The 21,899-nt window shown below is 51.2% G+C and overlaps 1 protein-coding gene across 1 annotated transcript in view; it reads left to right on the top strand.

Annotated features, from left to right (window-relative positions):
• The first annotated feature begins 2,706 nt into the window (after window positions 1-2,706).
• The window catches only part of LOC108441704 (signal-induced proliferation-associated 1-like protein 2), a 213,688-nt gene continuing 194,495 nt past the window's right edge, over window positions 2,707-21,899 (top strand). Inside the window, exon 1 of the mRNA XM_017721372.2 lies at window positions 2,707-2,832. The gene's annotated coding sequence lies outside the window, so the exon portion shown is untranslated. The remainder of the gene's footprint in view (window positions 2,833-21,899) is intronic.

Below are 21,899 nucleotides of genomic sequence, written 5' to 3'. Positions count from 1 at the left end.
CCTCATACATGTCCTGCACCAACCTAACATACTTTTCAGCTACACCTGACTTCCTCATGCAGTGCCACAGTTCCTCTCTTGGCACCCTATCATATGCCTTCTCTAGATCCACAAAGACACAATGTAGCTCCTTCTGTCCTTCTCTGTACTTCTCTACCAACACTCTCAACGCAAAAATTGCATCTGTGGTACTCTTTCTGGGCATGAAACCAAACTGCTGCTCACTGATCTGAACCTCTCGCCTTAGCCTTGCTTCAACAACACTTTCCCATACAGCTCATCATAGGCCTGAGCCTTTGCCTTTGCCACCATTCTTTTCGCTATGCGACTAGCCTCATGGTACTCCTGCCTACTTCCTTCATCTCTCTGGTTATCCCACTTTTTCTTAGTTGCCTTCTTCTTCTGAATACTCTCGTGGACTTCCTCATTCCACCACCAACTTTCCTTGTCTTCTTTCCTCTGACCAGACGAAACACCCAACACATAGTTTCCCAGTCCTCAGGTAGCTCCTCACTGCCCCCAATTGTTGCCTGTTGCAATTTTTCCCTGAACTGCCTGCAACCATCCTCCTCCTTCAGCTTCCACCATCTAATCTTTGGCTCTGTCTTCACTCTCTTCCTCTTCTTTGTTTCCAATCTCATTCTACAGACAACCACCCTATGCTGCCTTGCTACACTTTCCCCTGGTACCACTTTACAATCTCCAATCTCCATTAGGTGGCATCTCCTGCTAAGGATATAATCCACCTGTGTGCACCTCCCTCTACTCTTGTATGTCACCCTGTGTTCTTCCCTCTTCTGAAAATACGTGTTCACCACAGCCATTTCCATTCTCTTTGCAAATTCTACAACCATCTGACCTTCCACATTTCTGTCTTTCAAACCATACATACCCAGCACCTCTTCATCCCCTCTGTTCCCTTCACCAACATGTCCATTGAAGTCTGCACCAATCAGTCATCTCTCCTCTCTAGGGACATCATCTACCACTTCATCCATCTTACTCCAAAATTCCTCTTTCTCCTCTAAATGACAACCAAACTGTGGTGCATATGAACTGACCACATTCAAAATTACACCATCAACCCAACTTCAGGCTCATGATCCTGTCTGACACTCTCTTTACATCCAGAACACTTTTCACAAGCTGTTCCTTTAGGATTATCCCTACTCCATTTCTCTTCCTCTCTACACCATGATAGAACAGTTTGAATGCACCTCCAATGTTCCTGGCCTTGCTTCCTTTCCATCTGGTCTCCTGGACACACAGAATATCTACCTTCCTTCTCTCCATCATGTCTGCAAGCTCTCTGCCTTTACCAGTCATTGTCCCTATGTTCAGAGTCCCTACTCTAACTTCCACAGTCCTGCCTTTCCTTTTCTCTTGCTGGCTTCTAACCCGCCTTCCTCCTCTCCGCTTTGATGGTCTTCGACCTACAGTAGTCACTTATTTTCTGCAAGTAGTGGCATAAAATATTTAAAATATTCACATAAAGTCTGAAGTAATAACTTATGTTGAAATATAATATATATTGACTTAATATGTATTGAGTCAATAGGAATATTGACAACATTCCTAAATAATGTCTTATTAGCTTCAAATAATTAGTTTAAAAAATGACTTTTTCTCTCAAAAGAATGACTTTTTTAAGACCGCATTTGAAATACAACATTAAAGTAATGATGTGTTGTTACATTTCACGAAAGTAAGTCATTATTTTTAAAAGTACGTCATTAATTCAACATGCTAAATCAGTATCTTCAGAAATAGGTCACTATTTTGATAAAAGGGTGTTTTTTTTGTCTGTATTACTTTAACCTGACGTCTGCGTCTTAAAGGTTTTTGGGAAGGTTTTGGCACAAAAATGTTCCTTTTAAAGTGGCACTTAAAAACATAAAGAGACGGAAAGTTATAAAATATTTTTCATAACTATTTGTAGCTTTTTAAATATAGATATTATTTTCCTTGTCATGTCAATCCCTGTTTTTGTAAACGCTCGGCTACATTGAAAATGAGGGTTGCCCTCAATGTACTTCCGAATCAAAATAAAGGTTGATTGATTGATTGAAAATGTCTATATTTGTGTTGCAGTCATGGCGACCCCTGGCTCCCATCAACACTACTGTAAAAGCATCTGAGTCTCATCACCCAACCCTGGTTTGGTGCGAAACGCCCTATTCTAGTGGTGGTAATAGGAACCAGACGTCCCCCTCTAAAAGCTCCCTCTCAGAAAGGTCCTACATGAAATGGTTATGAATTCACTGCCTGATGTCTGAGACGCTGTTTTATGATAGTTTAGAGAACTTAAATTCCATTCATGGTGGATGCATTCATGCAGGGCGCTGTGTGGCAAAATAATAATTATTATTTCAGATTTTCCATCATCAACAACTCGGAAAACTCGTGTAGTTTCACTTGTGGTTCTGGATGGTATATAAGATGTGTTGTAGTCATGGCGACCCCTGGTTCCTATCACCACCACTGTGAAGACATCTGAGAAATTTTGGAAGGTGGGTGGCGTTGCCCTTTAACAACGTCCCGCTATATTGCATTATTAAACGCAGGTCAGGTGGGATGTAACAGACATCTAAGCGAGTTGTCTAGGGGTCTGGCGTCGTTTCAGCGAATCATCGCGGGAACTGGAGCGGAGAAGGTGGAGCCTCGGAGCGGCGCTGTGCTCGGAAGGGAAGCGGCATCAGTCGGATGGAGTGCGCGGTGGGGAAGGGAAGCGAGGGAAGGACAGAGGGGCAGCCAGCCTGCTTTGCTCAATCTGTGGCACATTTAAAGGAATTATAACCACCGGCGCTGTCATTCCTGCCTGTGATGTTGAAGGTAAGGCCACGTCTTTGTTCAGCTGACCCTCCGGGCAGAGATAGCGAAGCGCGGCGCTGCTGAAAGTTACCTTTTGTTTGTTGTCGTGGCGAGAAAAGGTCCAAAGCTGTGGAATAAACCAGCTGAGTGCGTCTCCTCGCCTTGCTCTGAACTGTTGGCCAGCGTGTCTTGTGATGCTCAAGCCTGCATTAGCCGTGTTATTATCATTATTATTGTTATTATTTTCTTTATTTTCTGCGGAAAGAAAGGGAGAATATGAGTTTGAGCGCTTTTGCTGAGTGTTTTCTCCACCTAGGAGCTTTTTACGAGGCTGAAGTTGGCTTCTTGTTGGAATTTTCCGTTCCACCTTAAATGGTGCAGCAGTTACATTCTGGTGCCTCAGAATCCAACTTCTGCTTACTGTAGAGAGAGTAACAAACATCCATCCATGCTTTAACCTCTTAAAAGCCTCCAGCATCCCACTTTTAACGATTATGTAAGTTGTTTATATTCAGCATCACTTTGTTTTTGTTCTTGATGTTTTTCACTCGTGCAAATGCATTTTTCAAGTTCTTTATTTAGTCATAAGACGCGTGGATACCCAGTATGAAGAGCTCAGCCTGTCAACACACACACACACACACACACACACACACACACACACACACACACTTAAAAGCAAGAGCTGTGAACAGTTAAGAGAAGCTTTCTGGGTAACAATGTGCAGCCTTTGTAGTGGAGAGGGTCGTGCAGTGAGCACCACTAGAGGGCTCTTCTCCCACGTTGTCGAACACTTGGAGATCTGCTGAGCTTGTTGGGCCTTGGAGGTCAACCAAGTGATCTTGCAACCAATCCATAGAGGATGCTCGCTGGTTCCTTCTGGCTGAGGCTGGGTTGCCGAGGGCCTGGTGGGCTACTTGCTGAAGTGGTCACATGATCCAGATTTTAGTTGTAATCGCAGTAAGGACTTGCCTGGTAAGACAAAGAGGCGCACAAAGGGTCTGTTGGTCTGATCCAGGCTTGGAAATCTGGGAATGTTTCAGTTTGACAGTGACTAAAGGGGAGTTTTCCCATGGGAATGGCTCTGTTTGTAACTGTGGGTTCTGTGTAGGACCGTTGGCATGATGAAATGGTTCTGCAGATTGATGGAGAATGTGTTGTATGTTTTGAAGATTGTTGCTAGAGCATCCAAATGGGTTCTCTTGTAACAAGATGTTTTCTGTCAGTCTAAAGGAGGATTTCATGATGCGAAGAACCCTTTAATCATGCAAAGGTTTTTTTGAGTGCTTATCGTTCTGTATAGAATGTCTTCTTTGTCTTGACACAATAGTGGAACCCTTTTTAGTGCTACATACTTTAAAAAAAAAAGAAGGTTCTTTAAGGTTCGTTAACAGAAAAAAAATTGGTTCCATATAGCGCCGTTCACCAAAAAATGGGTTCTTCTGTTGTAACAAGCTTGACATTGTAACAGTAAAACCTCTTTTGTTGATGAATAGAACACTTTTCAGAAAGGTGCTATATAGAACCATATAGAACACATTCTCCCTCAATCTGAAGAACCATTTCACAATGCAGCACATTAATTATGCAAAAGGTTCTTTTTGAGTTTTCATGGTTAAATATAGAACAATTTTCTGTACTAAAAAAACCCTTCAAGAACCATAATTTCTAAGTGTGTATATACAAGCCTGACCTTATAAAAATAGAACAACCCTTTTTGGTGTTACATGGAATCCTATTCAGAAAGGTTCTATATATACACACACATCTATAGCACGTTCTCCATCAATCTGAAGAACTCTTTCAGCATGCAAAGAACCATTTAAACATGCACACAGTTCTATATAAAACTTGTGGATCTAAACAGAACCATTTCCTTTATGAAAAGGAAATCCTGTGTCTGTTCTCTGTGTCTGTGGCTCTGTGTCTGTGGCTTTTTTTGCATAAACACTTCATCCCTTAGAATTAAACAGGCTAATTTGTTACTGTACCTTTTTAAGATGTAAATATGTAAAGATGTAAATATATCAGGGCTTTGTTCTGATTGGCTGGCCTGTATTGTGACTTATTCAGAAAGCAGTCCAGACCGAAACACTCCTTATAGCTTTAGCATTAATGGGTGGAGCTAAACTGCAGTTGCCTGAATATTTTTTTTGTGACATCACAAAAGCAGTGACTATTTGCAGCATAAGTTTCCATATATAAACTGTACCGATGGAAGTACTGAAGTGATCAATACATCCTGAGCCTTGAAGCACATCAAACTCTTTTCCACACCGTTTTCCTGGATATGGGCCCTTTAATGTTGCATCAGTTGGCGCTCTTACATTAAACACCACTGTAGTCAAATCATTGCACCAACTACGATTTATACTGACTGTGTGAGGTTTGGGTTTGGAAGGCGTCCTCCTGTTTATGAGAAGAAAGACTAACAGCACTCTCTGTTTCTGAAGAACACCCTCCGGTTCCACGTTGTCATTGAGCTGTCATTGTTATTTGGATCAGCGTGTAAAGAACACATCAGAGGCCATGAGCGCTCTGTCTTTGAGAATAAAGGGTAGAAACTGTGCCTGATGTAAAGCTTTCCATGCTGTGCCTCTCAAAAGACTGAGGAGACGAGCCGATTTTCCTCCAGCTCAGATCCAGCCAGAGGCAGTTTCATTCAGATGACTTGGAGCGGTGTGTGTTGCTAACCTTCCCAAGTATTTGTGTGGCTCATATCCTAGCTAATTAACCAAGAAACTTCCTTGTTGCATTTCTCAAAAGACTGAATATTAGATACATCTGTCACTGTTGTCACGGTCAGCTACAATGTAACATGTTATACATTAACATGTTATTAACATGTGACATGTTATGGTCATTAACGACTATCAAATAAACAAACATCGCTCAGCGCCGCCCTCTAAAGGCATAATTAACAACCATCAAATAAACAAACGTCACTCAGCGCCGCCCTCTAAACAAGCATCAAATAAACAAACGTCACTCAGCGCCGCCCTCTAAACAAGCATCAAATAAACAAAAGTCGCTCAGCACCGCCCTCTAAAGGAATTTAGTCAGCTGTTCCACTGTCCTGTTGAAAGGGATGTGAACAGTAAATCTCGCTTGTTTATGCTTGTTTCGATGTTGTGTACAATTCCGAATCGTTTCTCAGTGCAGTGATGTTCCACCTGTTGAAATAGTGGTTGTTCAGAAAGGAATGGAAACTGTTTGTTTTTAATTGATGGACGTTTATTTGTTTTGTCAGTTAACTGTTTTCATGGCCAGAGGTTTGTTTATGCCCAGTTAAATGGCAGATTTGTGATTATTTGCTAGAAGGTCCGGCTGTTTCATTGTCTGTGTTTAGACTTCCTCATTGCTTATTTCCTGAGAGAATAAGTGATGTCCTTTTGCCTGTGGGACTGTATCTCTTCCCCTTTCCTGCTCTGTGACATGGTCAGTACAGAAGGATGTTTAGTTCACATGAGAAGCCTGTAGATGGTCTTTCACAATGAAGGGAAATAAAACTTTGTTGAGGGGGATTTCTTTTAAAAATAACTCTGCTGAGAGCTGCAGCTAGCTTTCTGACACTAAAAGGAAAAAAAAAAAGACCATGTACTGTTTATATACAGGACGCTTAGCTGGACGATGACCAAGTCATGGAACTGAGTGCTGTTGGAATTTAGCTGTTTTGTCTAGTCCTTGACCTATTGAATGCATATGCATGACGGCTTGAAAACTCCAGTACTCATTTATGTTGGTTTTCAGTTCACTTTTTATTGTACAGTGTGGGCCATTTATAGGGATACACCCAAATAAAATGGGAATGGTTGGTGATATTAACTTCCTGTTTGTGGCACATTAGTATATGGGAGGGGGAAAACTTTTCAAGACGGGTGGTGACCATGGTGGCCATTTTGAAGTCGGCCATTTTGGAACCAACTTTAGTTTTTTCAATGGGAAGAGGGTCACGTGACACGTCAAACTTATTGAGAATTTCACAAGAAAAACAATGGTGTAAAATGTGTTCAAAGTGTTGCCCATTGTGTTGGATTGTCAATACAACCCTCTTCTCCCACTCTTCTTCTGCAGTGTTGCTATCAGTGTGTGAAATGCTAGCACAGGCTTCCAGTATCTGTAGTTTCAGGTGCTGCACATCTCGTATCTTCACAGCATAGACAATTGCCTTCAGATGACCCCAAAGATAAAAGTCTAAGGGGGTCAGATCGGGAGACCTTGGGGGCCATTCAACTGGCCCACGACGACCAATCCACTTTCCAGGAAACTGTTCTAGGAATGCTCGGACCTGACACCCATATTGTGGTGGTGCACCATCTTGCTATAAAAACGAGCGAGCGGCACTGGGAGCGAGGGAGCGAGCGAGCGAGCGAGCGGCACTGGGAGCGAGGGAGCGAGCGAGCGAGCGAGCGGCACTGGGAGCGAGGGAGCGAGCGAGCGAGCGAGCGGCACTGGGAGCGAGGGAGCGAGCGAGCGAGCGAGCGGCACTGGGAGCGAGGGAGCGAGCGAGCGAGCGAGCGGCACTGGGAGCGAGGGAGCGAGCGAGCGAGCGGCACTGGGAGCGAGGGAGCGAGCGAGGGAGCGAGCGAGCGAGCGGCACTGGGAGCGAGGGAGCGAGCGAGGGAGCGAGCGAGCGAGCGAGAGAGCGAGCGAGCGAGCGGCACTGGGAGCGAGGGAGCGAGCGAGGGAGCGAGCGAGAGAGCGAGCGAGCGAGCGGCACTGGGAGCGAGGGAGCGAGCGAGGGAGCGAGCGAGCGAGCGGCACTGGGAGCGAGCGAGGGAGCGAGCGAGCGAGCGGCACTGGGAGCGAGGGAGCGAGCGAGGGAGCGAGCGAGCGAGCGGCACTGGGAGCGAGGGAGCGAGCGAGCGGCACTGGGAGCGAGGGAGCGAGCGAGCGAGCGGCACTGGGAGCGAGGGAGCGAGCGAGGGAGCGAGCGAGCGAGCGGCACTGGGAGCGAGGGAGCGAGCGAGGGAGCGAGCGAGCGAGCGGCACTGGGAGCGAGCGAGGGAGCGAGCGAGGGAGCGAGCGAGCGAGCGGCACTGGGAGCGAGGGAGCGGCACTGGGAGCGAGGGAGCGAGCGAGCGAGGGAGCGGCACTGGGAGCGAGGGAGCGAGCGAGGGAGCGGCACTGGGAGCGAGGGAGCGAGCGAGCGAGCGGCACTGGGAGCGAGGGAGCGAGCGAGCGAGGGAGCGGCACTGGGAGCGAGGGAGCGAGGGAGCGGCACTGGGAGCGAGGGAGCGAGGGAGCGGCACTGGGAGCGAGGGAGCGAGGGAGCGGCACTGGGAGCGAGGGAGGGAGCGAGCGAGCGGCACTGGGAGCGAGGGAGGGAGCGAGGGAGGGAGCGAGCGAGCGGCACTGCGAGCGAGGGAGGGAGCGAGCGGCACTGGGAGCGAGGGAGGGAGCGAGCGGCACTGGGAGCGAGGGAGGGAGGGAGCGGCACTGGGAGCGAGGGAGGGAGGGAGCGGCACTGCGAGCGAGGGAGGGAGCGAGCGGCACTGCGAGCGAGGGAGGGAGCGAGCGGCACTGGGAGCGAGGGAGGGAGGGAGCGGCACTGGGAGCGAGGGAGGGAGCGAGCGGCACTGGGAGCGAGGGAGTGGCAGTGAGCGAGCGAGCGAGCGAGCGGCACTGGGAGCGAGGGAGCGGCACTGGGAGCGAGGGAGCGAGCGAGCGAGGGAGCGGCACTGGGAGCGAGGGAGCGAGCGAGGGAGCGGCACTGGGAGCGAGGGAGCGAGCGAGCGAGCGGCACTGGGAGCGAGGGAGCGAGCGAGCGAGGGAGCGGCACTGGGAGCGAGCGAGCGAGGGAGCGGCACTGGGAGCGAGGGAGCGAGGGAGCGGCACTGGGAGCGAGGGAGCGAGGGAGCGGCACTGGGAGCGAGGGAGGGAGCGAGCGAGCGGCACTGGGAGCGAGGGAGGGAGCGAGGGAGGGAGCGAGCGAGCGGCACTGCGAGCGAGGGAGGGAGCGAGCGGCACTGGGAGCGAGGGAGGGAGCGAGCGGCACTGGGAGCGAGGGAGGGAGGGAGCGGCACTGGGAGCGAGGGAGGGAGGGAGCGGCACTGGGAGCGAGGGAGGGAGGGAGCGGCACTGGGAGCGAGGGAGGGAGCGAGCGGCACTGGGAGCGAGGGAGGGAGCGAGCGGCACTGGGAGCGAGGGAGTGGCAGTGAGCGAGCGAGTGGCAGTGGCAGTGAGCGGGAGCGAGTGGCAGTGGGAGTGGGCGAACGAGCGAGTGGGAGTGAGCGAACGAGAGTGAGCGGCAGTGGGAGGGAGTGAGTGAGTGAGTGAGTGAGCGGCAGTGGGAGTGGCAGTGGGAGTGAGTGAGTGAGTGAGCGGCAGTGGGAGTGAGTGAGTGAGCGGCAGTGGGAGTGAGTGAGTGAGCGGCAGTGGGAGTGAGTGAGTAAGTGAGCGGCAGTGGGAGTGAGTGAGTGAGTGAGCGGCAGTGGGAGTGAGTGAGTGAGTGAGCGGCAGTTGGAGTGAGTGAGTGAGTGAGCGGCAGTTGGAGTGAGTGAGTGAGTGAGTGAGCGGCAGTGGGAGTGAGTGAGTGAGCGGCAGTGGGAGTGAGTGAGTGAGCGGCAGTGGGAGTCAGTGAGTGGCAGTGAGCGAGCGAGTGGCAGTGGGAGCGAGCGGGAGCGAGTGGCAGTGGGAGCGAGCGGGAGCGAGTGGCAGTGGCAGTGGGAGCGAGCGGGAGCGAGTGGCAGTGGGAGCGAGCGGGAGCGAGCGGCAGTGGGAGTGGGCGAACGAGCGAGCGGCAGTGGGAGGGAGTGAGTGAGTGAGCGGCAGTGGGAGTGGGAGTGGGAGGGAGTGAGTGAGTGAGCGGCAGTGGGAGGGAGTGAGTGAGTGAGCGGCAGTGGGAGTGGGAGTGAGTGAGTGAGCGGCAGTGGGAGTGAGTGAGTGAGCGGCAGTGGGAGTGAGTGAGTGAGCGGCAGTGGGAGTGAGTGAGTGAGCGGCAGTGGGAGTGGGTGAGTGAGCGGCAGTGGGAGTGAGTGAGTGAGCGGAAGTGGGAGGGAGTGAGTGAGCGGCAGTGGGAGTGGGAGTCAGTGAGTGAGTGGCAGTGGCAGTGAGCGAGTGGGAGTGGGAGTGAGCGAGTGGGAGTGAGCGAGCGAGTGGCAGAGTGAGCGAGCGGGAGCGAGTGGCAGAGTGAGCGAGCGGGAGCGAGTGGCAGTGGGAACGAGCGAGTGGGAGCGAGTGAGTGAGTGGGAGTGAGTGAGTGAGCGGCAGTGGGAGGGAGTGAGTGAGTGAGCGGCAGTGGGAGGGAGTGAGTGAGTGAGCGGCAGTGGGAGGGAGTGAGTGAGTGAGCGGCAGTGGGAGGGAGTGAGTGAGTGAGTGAGTGAGTGGCAGTGGGAGTGAGTGAGTGAGTGAGTGAGTGGCAGTGGGAGTGAGTGAGTGAGTGGCAGTGGGAGTGAGTGAGTGAGCGGCAGTGGGAGTGAGTGAGTGAGTGGCAGTGGGAGTGAGTGAGTGAGCGGCAGTGGGAGTGAGTGAGTGAGCGGCAGTGGGAGTGAGTGAGTGAGCGGCAGTGGGAGTGAGTGAGTGAGTGAGCGGCAGTGGGAGTGAGTGAGTGAGTGAGCGGCAGTGGCAGTGGGAGTGAGCGAGCGGCAGTGGGAGTGAGCGAGCGGCAGTGGGAGTGAGCGAGCGGCAGTGGGAGTGGGAGGGAGTGAGTGAGTGAGCGGGAGTGGGAGGGAGTGAGTGAGTGAGCGGGAGTGGGAGGGAGTGAGTGAGCGGCAGTGGGAGTGGGAGGGAGTGAGTGAGTGAGCGGCAGTGGGAGTGAGCGAACGAGCGAGTGGGAGAGGGAGGGAGTGAGCGGCAGTGGGAGGGAGTGAGCGAGTGGGAGTGGGAGGGAGTGAGTGAGCGGGAGTGGGAGGGAGTGAGTGAGCGGGAGTGGGAGGGAATGAGTGAGCGGGAGTGGGAGGGAGTGAGTGAGTGAGCGGCAGTGGGAGTGGGAGGGAGTGAGTGAGTGAGCGGCAGTGGGAGGGAGTGAGTGAGTGAGCGGCAGTGGGAGGGAGTGAGTGAGTGAGCGGCAGTGGGAGGGAGTGAGTGAGTGAGTGAGCGGCAGTGGGAGTGAGTGAGCGGCAGTGGGAGTGAGTGAGCGGCAGTGGGAGTGAGTGAGTGAGCGGCAGTGGGAGTGAGTGAGTGAGCGGCAGTGGGAGTGAGTGAGTGAGCGGCAGTGGCAGTGGGAGTGAGTGAGCGGCAGTGGCAGTGGGAGTGAGTGAGCGGCAGTGGGAGTGAGTGAGCGGCAGTGGGAGTGGGAGGGAGTGAGTGAGTGAGCGGGAGTGGGAGGGAGTGAGTGAGTGAGCGGGAGTGGGAGGGAGTGAGTGAGTGAGCGGGAGTGGCAGTGGGAGTGAGTGAGCGGCAGTGGGAGTGAGTGAGCGGCAGTGGGAGTGGGAGGGAGTGAGTGAGTGAGCGGGAGTGGGAGGGAGTGAGTGAGTGAGCGGGAGTGGGAGGGAGTGAGTGAGTGAGCGGGAGTGGGAGGGAGTGAGTGAGTGAGCGGGAGTGGGAGGGAGTGAGTGAGCGGCAGTGGGAGTGGGAGGGAGTGAGTGAGTGAGCGGCAGTGGGAGTGAGCGAACGAGCGAGTGGGAGAGGGAGGGAGTGAGCGGCAGTGGGAGTGGGAGGGAGTGAGCGAGCGGCAGTGGGAGTGGGAGGGAGTGAGTGAGTGAGCGGGAGTGGGAGGGAATGAGTGAGCGGGAGTGGGAGGGAGTGAGTGAGTGAGCGGCAGTGGGAGTGGGAGGGAGTGAGTGAGTGAGCGGCAGTGGGAGTGAGCGAACGAGCGAGTGGGGGAGGGAGTGAGCGAGCGGCAGTGGCAGTGTGAGCGAGTGGCAGTGTGAGTGAGTGAGAGTGAGTGAGTGGCAGTGGGAGGGAGTGAGTGGCAGTGCGAACGAGCGAGTGGCAGTGGGAGCGAGCGAGCGGGAGTGGGAGGGAATGAGTGAGTGAGCGGGAGTGGGAGGGAGTGAGTGAGCGGCAGTGGGAGTGGGAGGGAGTGAGTGAGTGAGCGGCAGTGGGAGTGAGCGAACGAGCGAGTGGGAGCGAGGGAGCGAGCGAGGGAGCGGCACTGGGAGCGAGGGAGCGAGCGAGGGAGCGGCACTGGGAGCGAGGGAGCGAGCGAGCGGCACTGGGAGCGAGGGAGCGAGCGAGCGGCACTGGGAGCGAGGGAGGGAGCGAGCGAGCGGCACTGGGAGCGAGGGAGGGAGCGAGCGAGCGGCACTGGGAGCGAGGGAGGGAGCGAGCGAGCGGCACTGGGAGCGAGGGAGGGAGCGAGCGAGCGGCACTGGGAGCGAGGGAGGGAGCGAGCGAGCGGCACTGGGAGCGAGGGAGGGAGCGAGCGAGCGGCACTGGGAGCGAGGGAGGGAGCGAGCGAGCGGGAGTGGGAGTGAGTGAGTGAGCGGCAGTGGGAGTCAGTGAGTGGCAGTGAGCGAGCGAGTGGCAGTGGCAGTGGGAGCGAGCGGGAGGCAGTGGCAGTGGGAGCGAGCGGGAGCGAGTGGCAGTGGGAGCGAGCGGGAGCGAGTGGCAGTGGGAGTGGGCGAACGAGCGAGCGGCAGTGGGAGGGAGTGAGTGAGTGAGCGGCAGTGGGAGTGGGAGGGAGTGAGTGAGTGAGCGGCAGTGGGAGTGGGAGGGAGTGAGTGAGCGGCAGTGGGAGGGAGTGAGTGAGTGAGCGGCAGTGGGAGTGGGAGTGAGTGAGTGAGCGGCAGTGGGAGTGGGAGTGAGTGAGTGAGCGGCAGTGGGAGTGGGAGTGAGTGAGTGAGCGGCAGTGGGAGTGGGTGAGTGAGCGGCAGTGGGAGTGGGTGAGTGAGCGGCAGTGGGAGTGAGTGAGTGAGCGGAAGTGGGAGGGAGTGAGTGAGTGGCAGTGGGAGTGGGAGTCAGTGAGTGAGTGGCAGTGGCAGTGAGCGAGTGGGAGTGGGAGTGAGCGAGTGGGAGTGAGCGAGCGAGCGAGTGGCAGAGTGAGCGAGCGGGAGCGAGTGGCAGTGGGAACGAGTGAGTGGGAGTGAGTGAGTGAGCGGCAGTGGGAGGGAGTGAGTGAGTGAGCGGCAGTGGGAGGGAGTGAGTGAGTGAGCGGCAGTGGGAGGGAGTGAGTGAGTGAGTGAGTGAGCGGCAGTGGGAGTGAGTGAGCGGCAGTGGGAGTGAGTGAGTGAGCGGCAGTGGGAGTGAGTGAGCGGCAGTGGGAGTGAGTGAGCGGCAGTGGGAGTGAGTGAGTGAGCGGCAGTGGCAGTGGGAGTGAGTGAGCGGCAGTGGGAGTGAGTGAGCGGCAGTGGGAGTGGGAGGGAGTGAGTGAGTGAGCGGGAGTGGGAGGGAGTGAGTGAGTGAGCGGGAGTGGGAGGGAGTGAGTGAGTGAGCGGGAGTGGGAGGGAGTGAGTGAGCGGCAGTGGGAGTGGGAGGGAGTGAGTGAGTGAGCGGCAGTGGGAGTGAGCGAACGAGCGAGTGGGAGAGGGAGGGAGTGAGCGGCAGTGGGAGTGGGAGGGAGTGAGCGAGCGGCAGTGGGAGTGGGAGGGAGTGAGTGAGTGAGCGGGAGTGGGAGGGAATGAGTGAGCGGGAGTGGGAGGGAGTGAGTGAGTGAGCGGCAGTGGGAGTGGGAGGGAGTGAGTGAGTGAGCGGCAGTGGGAGTGTGAGCGAGTGGCAGTGTGAGTGAGTGAGAGTGAGTGAGTGGCAGTGGGAGGGAGTGAGTGGCAGTGCGAACGAGCGAGTGGCAGTGGGAGCGAGCGAGCGGGAGTGGGAGGGAATGAGTGAGTGAGCGGGAGTGGGAGGGAGTGAGTGAGCGGCAGTGGGAGTGGGAGGGAGTGAGTGAGTGAGCGGCAGTGGGAGTGAGCGAACGAGCGAGTGGGAGAGGGAATGAGTGAGTGAGCGGGAGTGGGAGGGAATGAGTGAGCGGGAGTGGGAGGGAGTGAGTGAGCGGCAGTGGGAGTGGGAGGGAGTGAGTGAGTGAGCGGCAGTGGGAGTGAGCGAACGAGCGAGTGGGAGAGGGAGGGAGTGAGCGGCAGTGGGAGTGGGAGGGAGTGAGCGAGCGGCAGTGGGAGGGAGTGAGTGAGCGGCAGTGGGAGTGGGAGGGAGTGAGTGAGTGAGCGGCAGTGGGAGTGAGCGAACGAGCGAGTGGGAGAGGGAGGGAGTGAGCGGCAGTGGGAGGGAGTGAGCGAGCGGCAGTGGGAGTGAGCGAGTGGCAGTGTGAGTGAGTGAGAGTGAGTGAGTGGCAGTGGGAGGGAGTGAGTGGCAGTGCGAACGAGCGAGCGAGCGAGTGGCAGTGGGAGCGAGCGAGCGAGCGGCAGTGGGATTGAGTGGGTGGGTGTGTGAGGGAGGGGGTGTGGATGTGAGGGAGGGTGTGGTTGTGAGGGTGTGGGGGTGAAGGTGAGTAGTAGGTTGTGAGGGTGAGTGTGAGAGAGGGTGTGGGTGGGTGTGAGAGAGGGGGTGTGGATGTAAAGGAGGGTGTGGTTTTGAGGGTGGGTTTTTGTGAGGGTGTGGGTGGGTGTGAGTGGGTGTGAGGGTGTGAGTGTAGCTGTGAATGGGGTGTGAGAGGATGGGGGTGTGGGAGTGAGTGTGGGTGTGAAGGTGGTGGAGGTGTGGGTGGGTGTGAGGGTTTGGGTGGTTGTGGCTGTGAGGGTTTGAGTGTGAGGGTGTGAGTCAGTGTGAAGGGGTGTGAGGGTGGGTGTTTGAGGGGGTGTGGGTGTCAGAGGGGGTGAGTGTGAGGGTGTGGGTGGGTGTGATGGTTTGAGTGTGAGGGTGTGAGTCAGTGTGAAGGTGGGTGAGGGTGGGTGTTTGAGGGGGTGTGGGTGTCAGAGAGGGGGTGAGTGTGAGGGTGTGGGTGGGTGTGATGGTTTGAGTGTGAGGGTGTGTCAGTGTGAAGGTGAGTGTGGGTGTGGATGTGTGAGGGTGTGAGTGAGTGTGGGTGTTTGAGAGGGTGTGGGTGTGAGGGGGGGTGTGGGTGTCAGAGAGGGGGTGAGAGTGTGAGGGTGTGAGACAGTGTGAAGGTGAGTGTGGGTGTGAGTGGGTGTGTGAGAGGGTGTGAGTCAGTGTGAAGGTGAGTGTGGGTGTGTGAGAGGGTGTGAGAGTGTGGATGTGTGAGGGTGTGAGTCAGTGTGAAGGTGGGTGAGGGTGGGTGTTTAAAAGGGTGTGGATGTGTCAGGCTGTGGGTGGGTGTGTTGGTTTGAGTTGGAGGGGGTGAGTCAGTGTGAAGGTGAGTGTGGGTGTCAGAGAGGGGGTGAGAGTGTGAAGGTGTGGATGTGTGAGGGTGTGGGTGGGTGTGATGGTTCGAGTGTGAGGGTGTGAGTCAGTGTGAAGGTGGTTGAGGGTATGGGTGTGAGTGTGGGTGTGTGAGAGGGTGGGAGTGTGGGTGTGGGTGTCAGAGAGGGGGTGAGGGTGTGGATGTGTGAGGGTGAGGGTGTGGGTGTGGACGTGAGTGTGGGCATGGGGTGTGAATGTGAGTGTGTGGGTGAGAGCGTGTGTGGGTGAGAGCGTGTGTGTGTGAGTGAATGTGTGAGAGAGTGAGCATGCGGGGTGTGTGAGAGAGAGAGCGTGCATAAGTGACGCGTGAGTGGGGGTTTGAGAGAGTGAGCGCATGTGGGTGTGAGTGCGTGGGTGTGGGCATATGGGGTGTGTGTGAGTGTGTGTTAGAGAGTGAGCACAGATGTGAGTGTGAGTGAGCGTGTGAGTCTGGGTGAGAGAGTGAGCGAGTGGGTGTGGGTGTGAATGGGAGCGTGTGAGAGAGCGCGAGTGTGGGTAAGGGTGTGAGAATGAGTGAGCGAGAGAGAGTGAGCCTGTTTGGAGCTGAGCTGAGGTGAAACCGAGCTGCTGCTAATGTAAAATATACCATGAGCTATTTGCTTCATCAGCTTAGCTTTGTTTGTACTGAGAACCGGAGAACATGCAGTCATGTTCATGAACATCTGCCTGATGCCAGTTCTAGCTCATACACGTGTTCTAAGCTCATAACAGACGTCCAAGTAGCATGTTCTTTATTCTGTGTGCTGCTTTAGCCTCACTGTGTTTCCCAGTCTTATTAAAACATACTTGTGCTAAGCTGTTTCTTGGTTTGGGAGTGGTTCTATTTAAGACCATGAGTTATATATAGAACCATTTCATGCTTAAATGGTTCTCTGCATGCTAAAATGGTTCATGTTAATGGAGAATGTGTTGTGAATGGTTCTATATGGAAGCTTTTTGAAAATGGCCTCTGTATAGCAGCAAAAAGGGCTCTTTTGTTGGTGCAAGCTTGACAACAGAACAACTAGATGGTGGGACAATATTTATAATTATTGCGATTAAATTATATGTTGCGAAACCTGAAATGCTTCTCTGAGCCCATTGTGGAGAAACCCTTCCCAACTGCATGTTCGATTTCAACCAGAGCCTAATTAGTGCTGTTTAGCTGCATTTATGGCAGCACTTCTTCTTCTTCTTTCAGCTGCTCCCTTTAGGAGTCGCCACAGCGGATCATCTGCCTCCATCTTGCCCTATCTATTGTCTCCTCTACTTTCACACCAGTCATCTCCATGTTCACCCTCACTACATCCATAAACCTTCTCTGAGGTCTACCTCTTCTCCTTCTACCCGGTAGCTCCAACATTCTTTGCCCAATATATCCACTATTCCTCCTCAACACATGTCCAAACCATCTCAACCTGGCCTCTCTGGCTTTATCGCCAAACTGCTCCACCTTCACTGTCCCTCTGATCTGCTCATTTCTAATCTTGTCCAGCCTTGTCACTCCCAATGAAAATCTCAGTATCTTCATCTCCGCCACCTCCAGCTCAGCCTCCTGTCTTTTAGACAGAGCCACAGTCTCCAAACCATACATCATAGCAGGACGCACTACTGTCTTGTAAACCTTCCCTTTCACTCTTGCTGCTATCCTTCTGTCACACATCAGCCCTGACACCTGTCTCCACCCACTGCCTGCACCCTCTTCTTCACCTCTTTTTTGCACTGTCCATTGCTCTGGATGGTTGACCCAAGATATTTGAAGTCATCCACCTTTACGACCTCTACTCCTTGCATCTTCACTCGCATTTATGGCAGCACAGTGTGTGAGTTGTTGAATACAAATGATTGGATTAATGGTTGTTGATAATATTCTTGAATGTGGCACTACGTAGTCTTTTCTAACGTATTGGATGTCAGGAAAAAACAATTATGATATGGATTATCCTGAACACTTCTTGAAATATCATATCACCTTTTTGCCATATCGCCCAGCTCTAGTGTGATGTGAGCTAAGAGAAAAATGCCTTATAGCAGAACCAGACAAATGCAGCTGTGGTCAAATTTCCTATTAACGGTCAGTTTTATTATTTAGACATTTAAGCAGTTTTCTAATCACTTCTTATTTAATGTCTTTACTAGGGCTGGACAGTGTGGCAATATATATTGTTATTGTGATAAATTATGTCATGATACAATATAATATATTCTTTCAAAACATATTATACATATAAACATATATTGTCAGCACTTATAAACACTGACCAACTGTATGTTTTGTTATAAAGAGAGCAAAATGAGTCCTGTTAGACTGGATTCAGTACCAAACATCGAATGAAGAATATTGTAGTCACAGTTTTTCAGAGTATTTTTAAAATGTAGCAGTATTGGCTCTTTTTTCCTGATGTCATAAATAACAGATACTGCAATATGTTGTGAAAATTTCTTGATAGGTGATACACCAGTAAGGCGTAACATTCTGACCACCTCCTTGTTTCTACGCTCATTGTGCATTTTATCAGCTCCACTTACTGTATAGGTGCACTTTGTAGTTCTACAGTTACAGACTGTAGTCCATCTGTTTCTCTGATGCTTTGTAGCCCTGTTCTTTAGTGGTCAGGACCCTCATGGACCCTCACAGAGCAGGTACTATTTGGGTGGTTGTTCTCAGCACTGCAGTGACACTAATGTGGCGGTGGTGGTGGTGGTGGTGTGTTAGTGTGTGTTGTGCTGGTAAGAGTGGATCAGACACAGCAGTGCTGCTGGAGTTTTTAAACACTCATTGTCCACTCTATTAGACACTCCTACCTTGTCGCTCCACCTTGTAGATGCATAGTCATAGACGATAGCTCATCTGCTACTGCACAGTTTGTGTTGGACATCCTCTAGTCCTTCATCAGTGCCCACAGGATGCTGCCCACAGGATGCTGCCCACAGGATGCTGCCCACAGGACGCTGCCCACAGGACGCTGCCCACAGGACGCTGCCCACAGGACGCTGCCCCCAGGACGCTGTTGGCTGGATATTTTTGGTTGGTGGACTATTCTCAGTCCAGCAGCGACACCTGAGGTGCTTAAAAACACCAGCAGCACTGTCAAGCAGTGTAGGTCTGTAAGAATGATGTTGGGCTCAGCGTAAACACACTGATCCCAGTGTTTTTGCATGATCATCCTTCTGAAGAGTGGCGGAATCTCCGGAGGGTGAACTGAATGAAGGTTTCTTAAAGGCTCTGATCTGGACTGAGTCCCACCAAGACGGCAGCTTAGTGCTGTTATCCCACTCTGAGTGCTACTGCAGGACCGTCTAATGTTTACATATAGAAAAAGAGTCAGGCACTGAATGAGTGGATTAGCAGTGGCCATCTGCTCTTTAGTTTGCTGGCCAGCATGCTCTGGAAGTGATCACGGACCCATGATCACATATTTGGATCAGGCTGGACGTTATGCAGTGCTCAGTGCTGACCTTGATTTGCTGTCATGGCAGATTGGATATTATTTTATAGCAAATCATAATAACTAACTGCTGTAGAGCACAAATTTTAAAGCCCACAAACGGGAACAAACATGGACGTTGGACTGTTATGTTCTGTCCTTGTTCAGTATAGACCCTGGAATGTTCCTGTTTAAGGTTCTGTTTGGACCTTAAAGTAAGACTCTGCCAGTTTTCTGAAATTTCTGCTTTATTAAACAGTTCAGATGTAAACAGAATCGTTCAAAGGGGTTTGGTGTGAAACTCTCTGTTCTACACTCTTACAAAAGATGGTGCTTCAGCTTCACTCAAAGAGTGATTTGCATGATTAAAAGGTTCTTTGCATCATGAAAGGGTTCCTCAGATTGATGGAAAATGTGCTATAAATTGTTCTGTTTTAGAACCTTTTTGAAAAGTGTTCTATATTACCAGCCAAAGGGGTTTTTCTATTGTTACAAGATATAGATATAGGTATCAAGCTTTGGTGCTATATGGAACCATTTTCAAAAAGGTTCTATATCATACCTTTTTATTAGTCAAAGAACGCTTTACTCATGCAAATGGTTCTTTGTGTGCTCATGGTTCGATATAGAACCATTTTCTTTTCTAAGGAACCTTTTAAGGCACCATCTTTAAGAGTGTAGGGAAATGTACGAGCCAGAACTGTTCAGTGGTGGTGATAGGAACCAGACGTCCACCTCTAAATGCTCCCTCACAGAAATTTCCTACAAGAAATGGTTATGAATTCACTGCCTGATGAGATGCTGTTTTATGATAGTTTAGAGAACTTAAACTCCATTCACGGTGGAGGGATACATGCAGGGCGCTGTGTGGCAAAATAGTCCCTAAAGAAAACTTATTCCAGATTTTCCACTATTTTCCATCAACATTCAATATAAACTCAGAAGACTAGTGTAGGTTCTCTGGTGGTTCTGGATATTAAATAAAATGTCTATCTGTGTTGTAGTCATGGCGACCCCTGGTTCCTATCACCACCACTGTAAAGACATCTGAACCATTTCACACCAAACCCCTCTGAATGATAAATTAAGCAGAAGGTTTTGAGATGAGTAGAAAGCGAGGGAAGTTGAAGAGGGCTGTGATGAGCGATTTGTGTTTATGTTGAGTTTTTAACGGGTGACATTTGTGTTCCTACTGCAGGCCAATTTTCCTCCTCGGGGGACAACAAAGATGTACTGTAATCAAATTGAATTGAATACCACAGCCAATATTTTCCGGTGACCAGGCATCCTTGCGGCATCTGCTACTAGAATTAGTCCAAAGCTATCTCTGTGGAGCTGACCTGCTATTGTTTCTAAGCTGTATTAGATAGGAAGGATGTATTTAAGTTAAGTTAAGTTAAGTGATACTGTTTTGATCCCACAAACGAGGAAAAATTCCATCTCCGCATTTAACCCATCCATGCAAGTGAAACACCACATACACACTAGTGAACACACACACACTAGGGGGCAGTGAGCACACTTGCCCGGAGCGGTGGGCAGCCCTATCCACGGCGCCCGGGGAGCAATTGGGGGTTAGGTGTCTTGCTCAAGGACACCTCAGTCATGGACTGTCGGCGCTGGGGATTGAACCGGCAACCTTCCGGTCACAGGGCCAGATCCCTAACCTCCAGCCCACGACTGCCCCACTTCATCATTTATTGAACTCTAGGTAATATTTTGGGTTACTGCACTAAAATATCTGCATTTTATTCATGTTAAATTGTTTAGAACTATAGAAATAAATGTTATATTTCTCAGTAATACTGATCTGTACAGATTTAACTCCAGTTCTGCATTCTGATATGAAGCAAGAGCAGCTTGATTTTCTTCTCTCTCTCAAAAATGAAAGCTTTGTGCTGTTCATCTGATGGGGTCATTTTTGGGGTTGACCAGCTCTTCCAGGTGGTTGTTAGGAGACACATTTTCTCTGGAGCTCTTAGAATTTTTTGCTCTAGGGGTTTTATGGCCCGAGCTTAACCAAGTACTGCTCCACCTCTGTATATCGTAAATGTTACTCCTTGGGTTTTATGTAACTGAAGCTGGATGGTTAGTTTTAGTAGCATGTCAAACCACATCAGATCTTCCGTTACATCCATTTTCAATCACCTTGTAGTGGCAATCATATGACAAACGTATCGTCCTTGTATCTCCAGAAAGGTGATGTTAGTTTTTAATTTTTTGACACCGTTTGAAGTTGTCAGCCATTTTGTACATCTCGTAACTTTATGATGATTTGACCAACAGAAATGGTTCAGAATAACTTGGAATAAATCATTTTTCTATTAATTTCCTTTAAAAGTAATGAACCATATGCAAACATTTTGCATGTACATATCTGCAGATATCAGATTAAGACAAAGATGAATCGTTTTTAAATCACGAATGAGATATAAAGGAGTGCAGTTTTCAAATCGCAAGGGCTGCACTTAACCCACACTTGCATTAACCCACACTTCCGATATCCATGCGTCCCCAGCATTAGGCCCTTAGTTATGTGCACAAAGGAATCAGATCATGGGTGAGTGGGGCATCTGGCTGATCCTCGCAGTCACAGCAGGTGCAAGAATTGTTACCAAACAAAGTCTGAATAGCTTCCAATCTGTCGCATAACTGGCTTGTTTTCTGTGCCTGTGTTGGTATAACAGCTTGAACATGATCACTGTAACTGTAGACATGGATTCTTGGTTTCCCAGTTTCTGTTGGCTTCTTTATATCAGTTATTTGAAATTGTGATTTCATGATTGGCAGCTTCATTTGCGTCCTGCATTGTAGACACGCCTCTCGAGCAACGAGATGTCGCTGAACACGGCAAATTGGACTCTTACCCGCTGGTGGCATCAGAATTTATCATAAATATGCAAGTTGATGCTGACGAATCACAACTGTGTCTCTTAATGTCTTCTGTGCTGGCATGACATTTTTGAAGGAACGCTGCATTCCACGATTTTGTGTCCTTTGCTCTTGCATTGTGTCCGAGAGGAGTGTCGGATTGCCATTTAAACAGCGTTTGAGGGAATGAGTGGTGTGTACTGGAATTTTAGAGGAAGCTGTAATTTGAGTACAGAGTTATTCTCTTTTGGTTGAGTAGACAATAAGAAATTCACTCTTTCTCTGTGAAAATTGTATCCACAACATTTTGCTTTGACAAAGAGGCTCCAGTGAAACCATTACAACAGAATCAGCAGCTCTCTGGAGTAGCGTGGTACTGATTCTCGGTTTAGACGCCTCTCTGAGCAAAACTGCTTATGAATGTTGAAAGACTCAGCAGCTCACTCTCCCCTCAGCTGTGCTCAGTCAGTGAGTCTCTCTTTCTCTCCCTTCATTCCAGCTTCCATTGTTCTCAGGAGCCTCACTCTCAGCTCCTCAAAGAATCTGCAGACACCCGTCCAAAGCTCAGTCTTAGAAGCTGGTTGATGATTTTCTGCAGTAATCCAAACCCATTCAGTG

This window comes from Pygocentrus nattereri, chromosome 5 (assembly GCF_015220715.1).
Source record: "Pygocentrus nattereri isolate fPygNat1 chromosome 5, fPygNat1.pri, whole genome shotgun sequence".
In the NCBI taxonomy this organism is placed as follows: Eukaryota; Metazoa; Chordata; class Actinopteri; order Characiformes; family Serrasalmidae; genus Pygocentrus; species Pygocentrus nattereri.
This window is presented reverse-complemented; position numbering and strand designations above follow the sequence as displayed.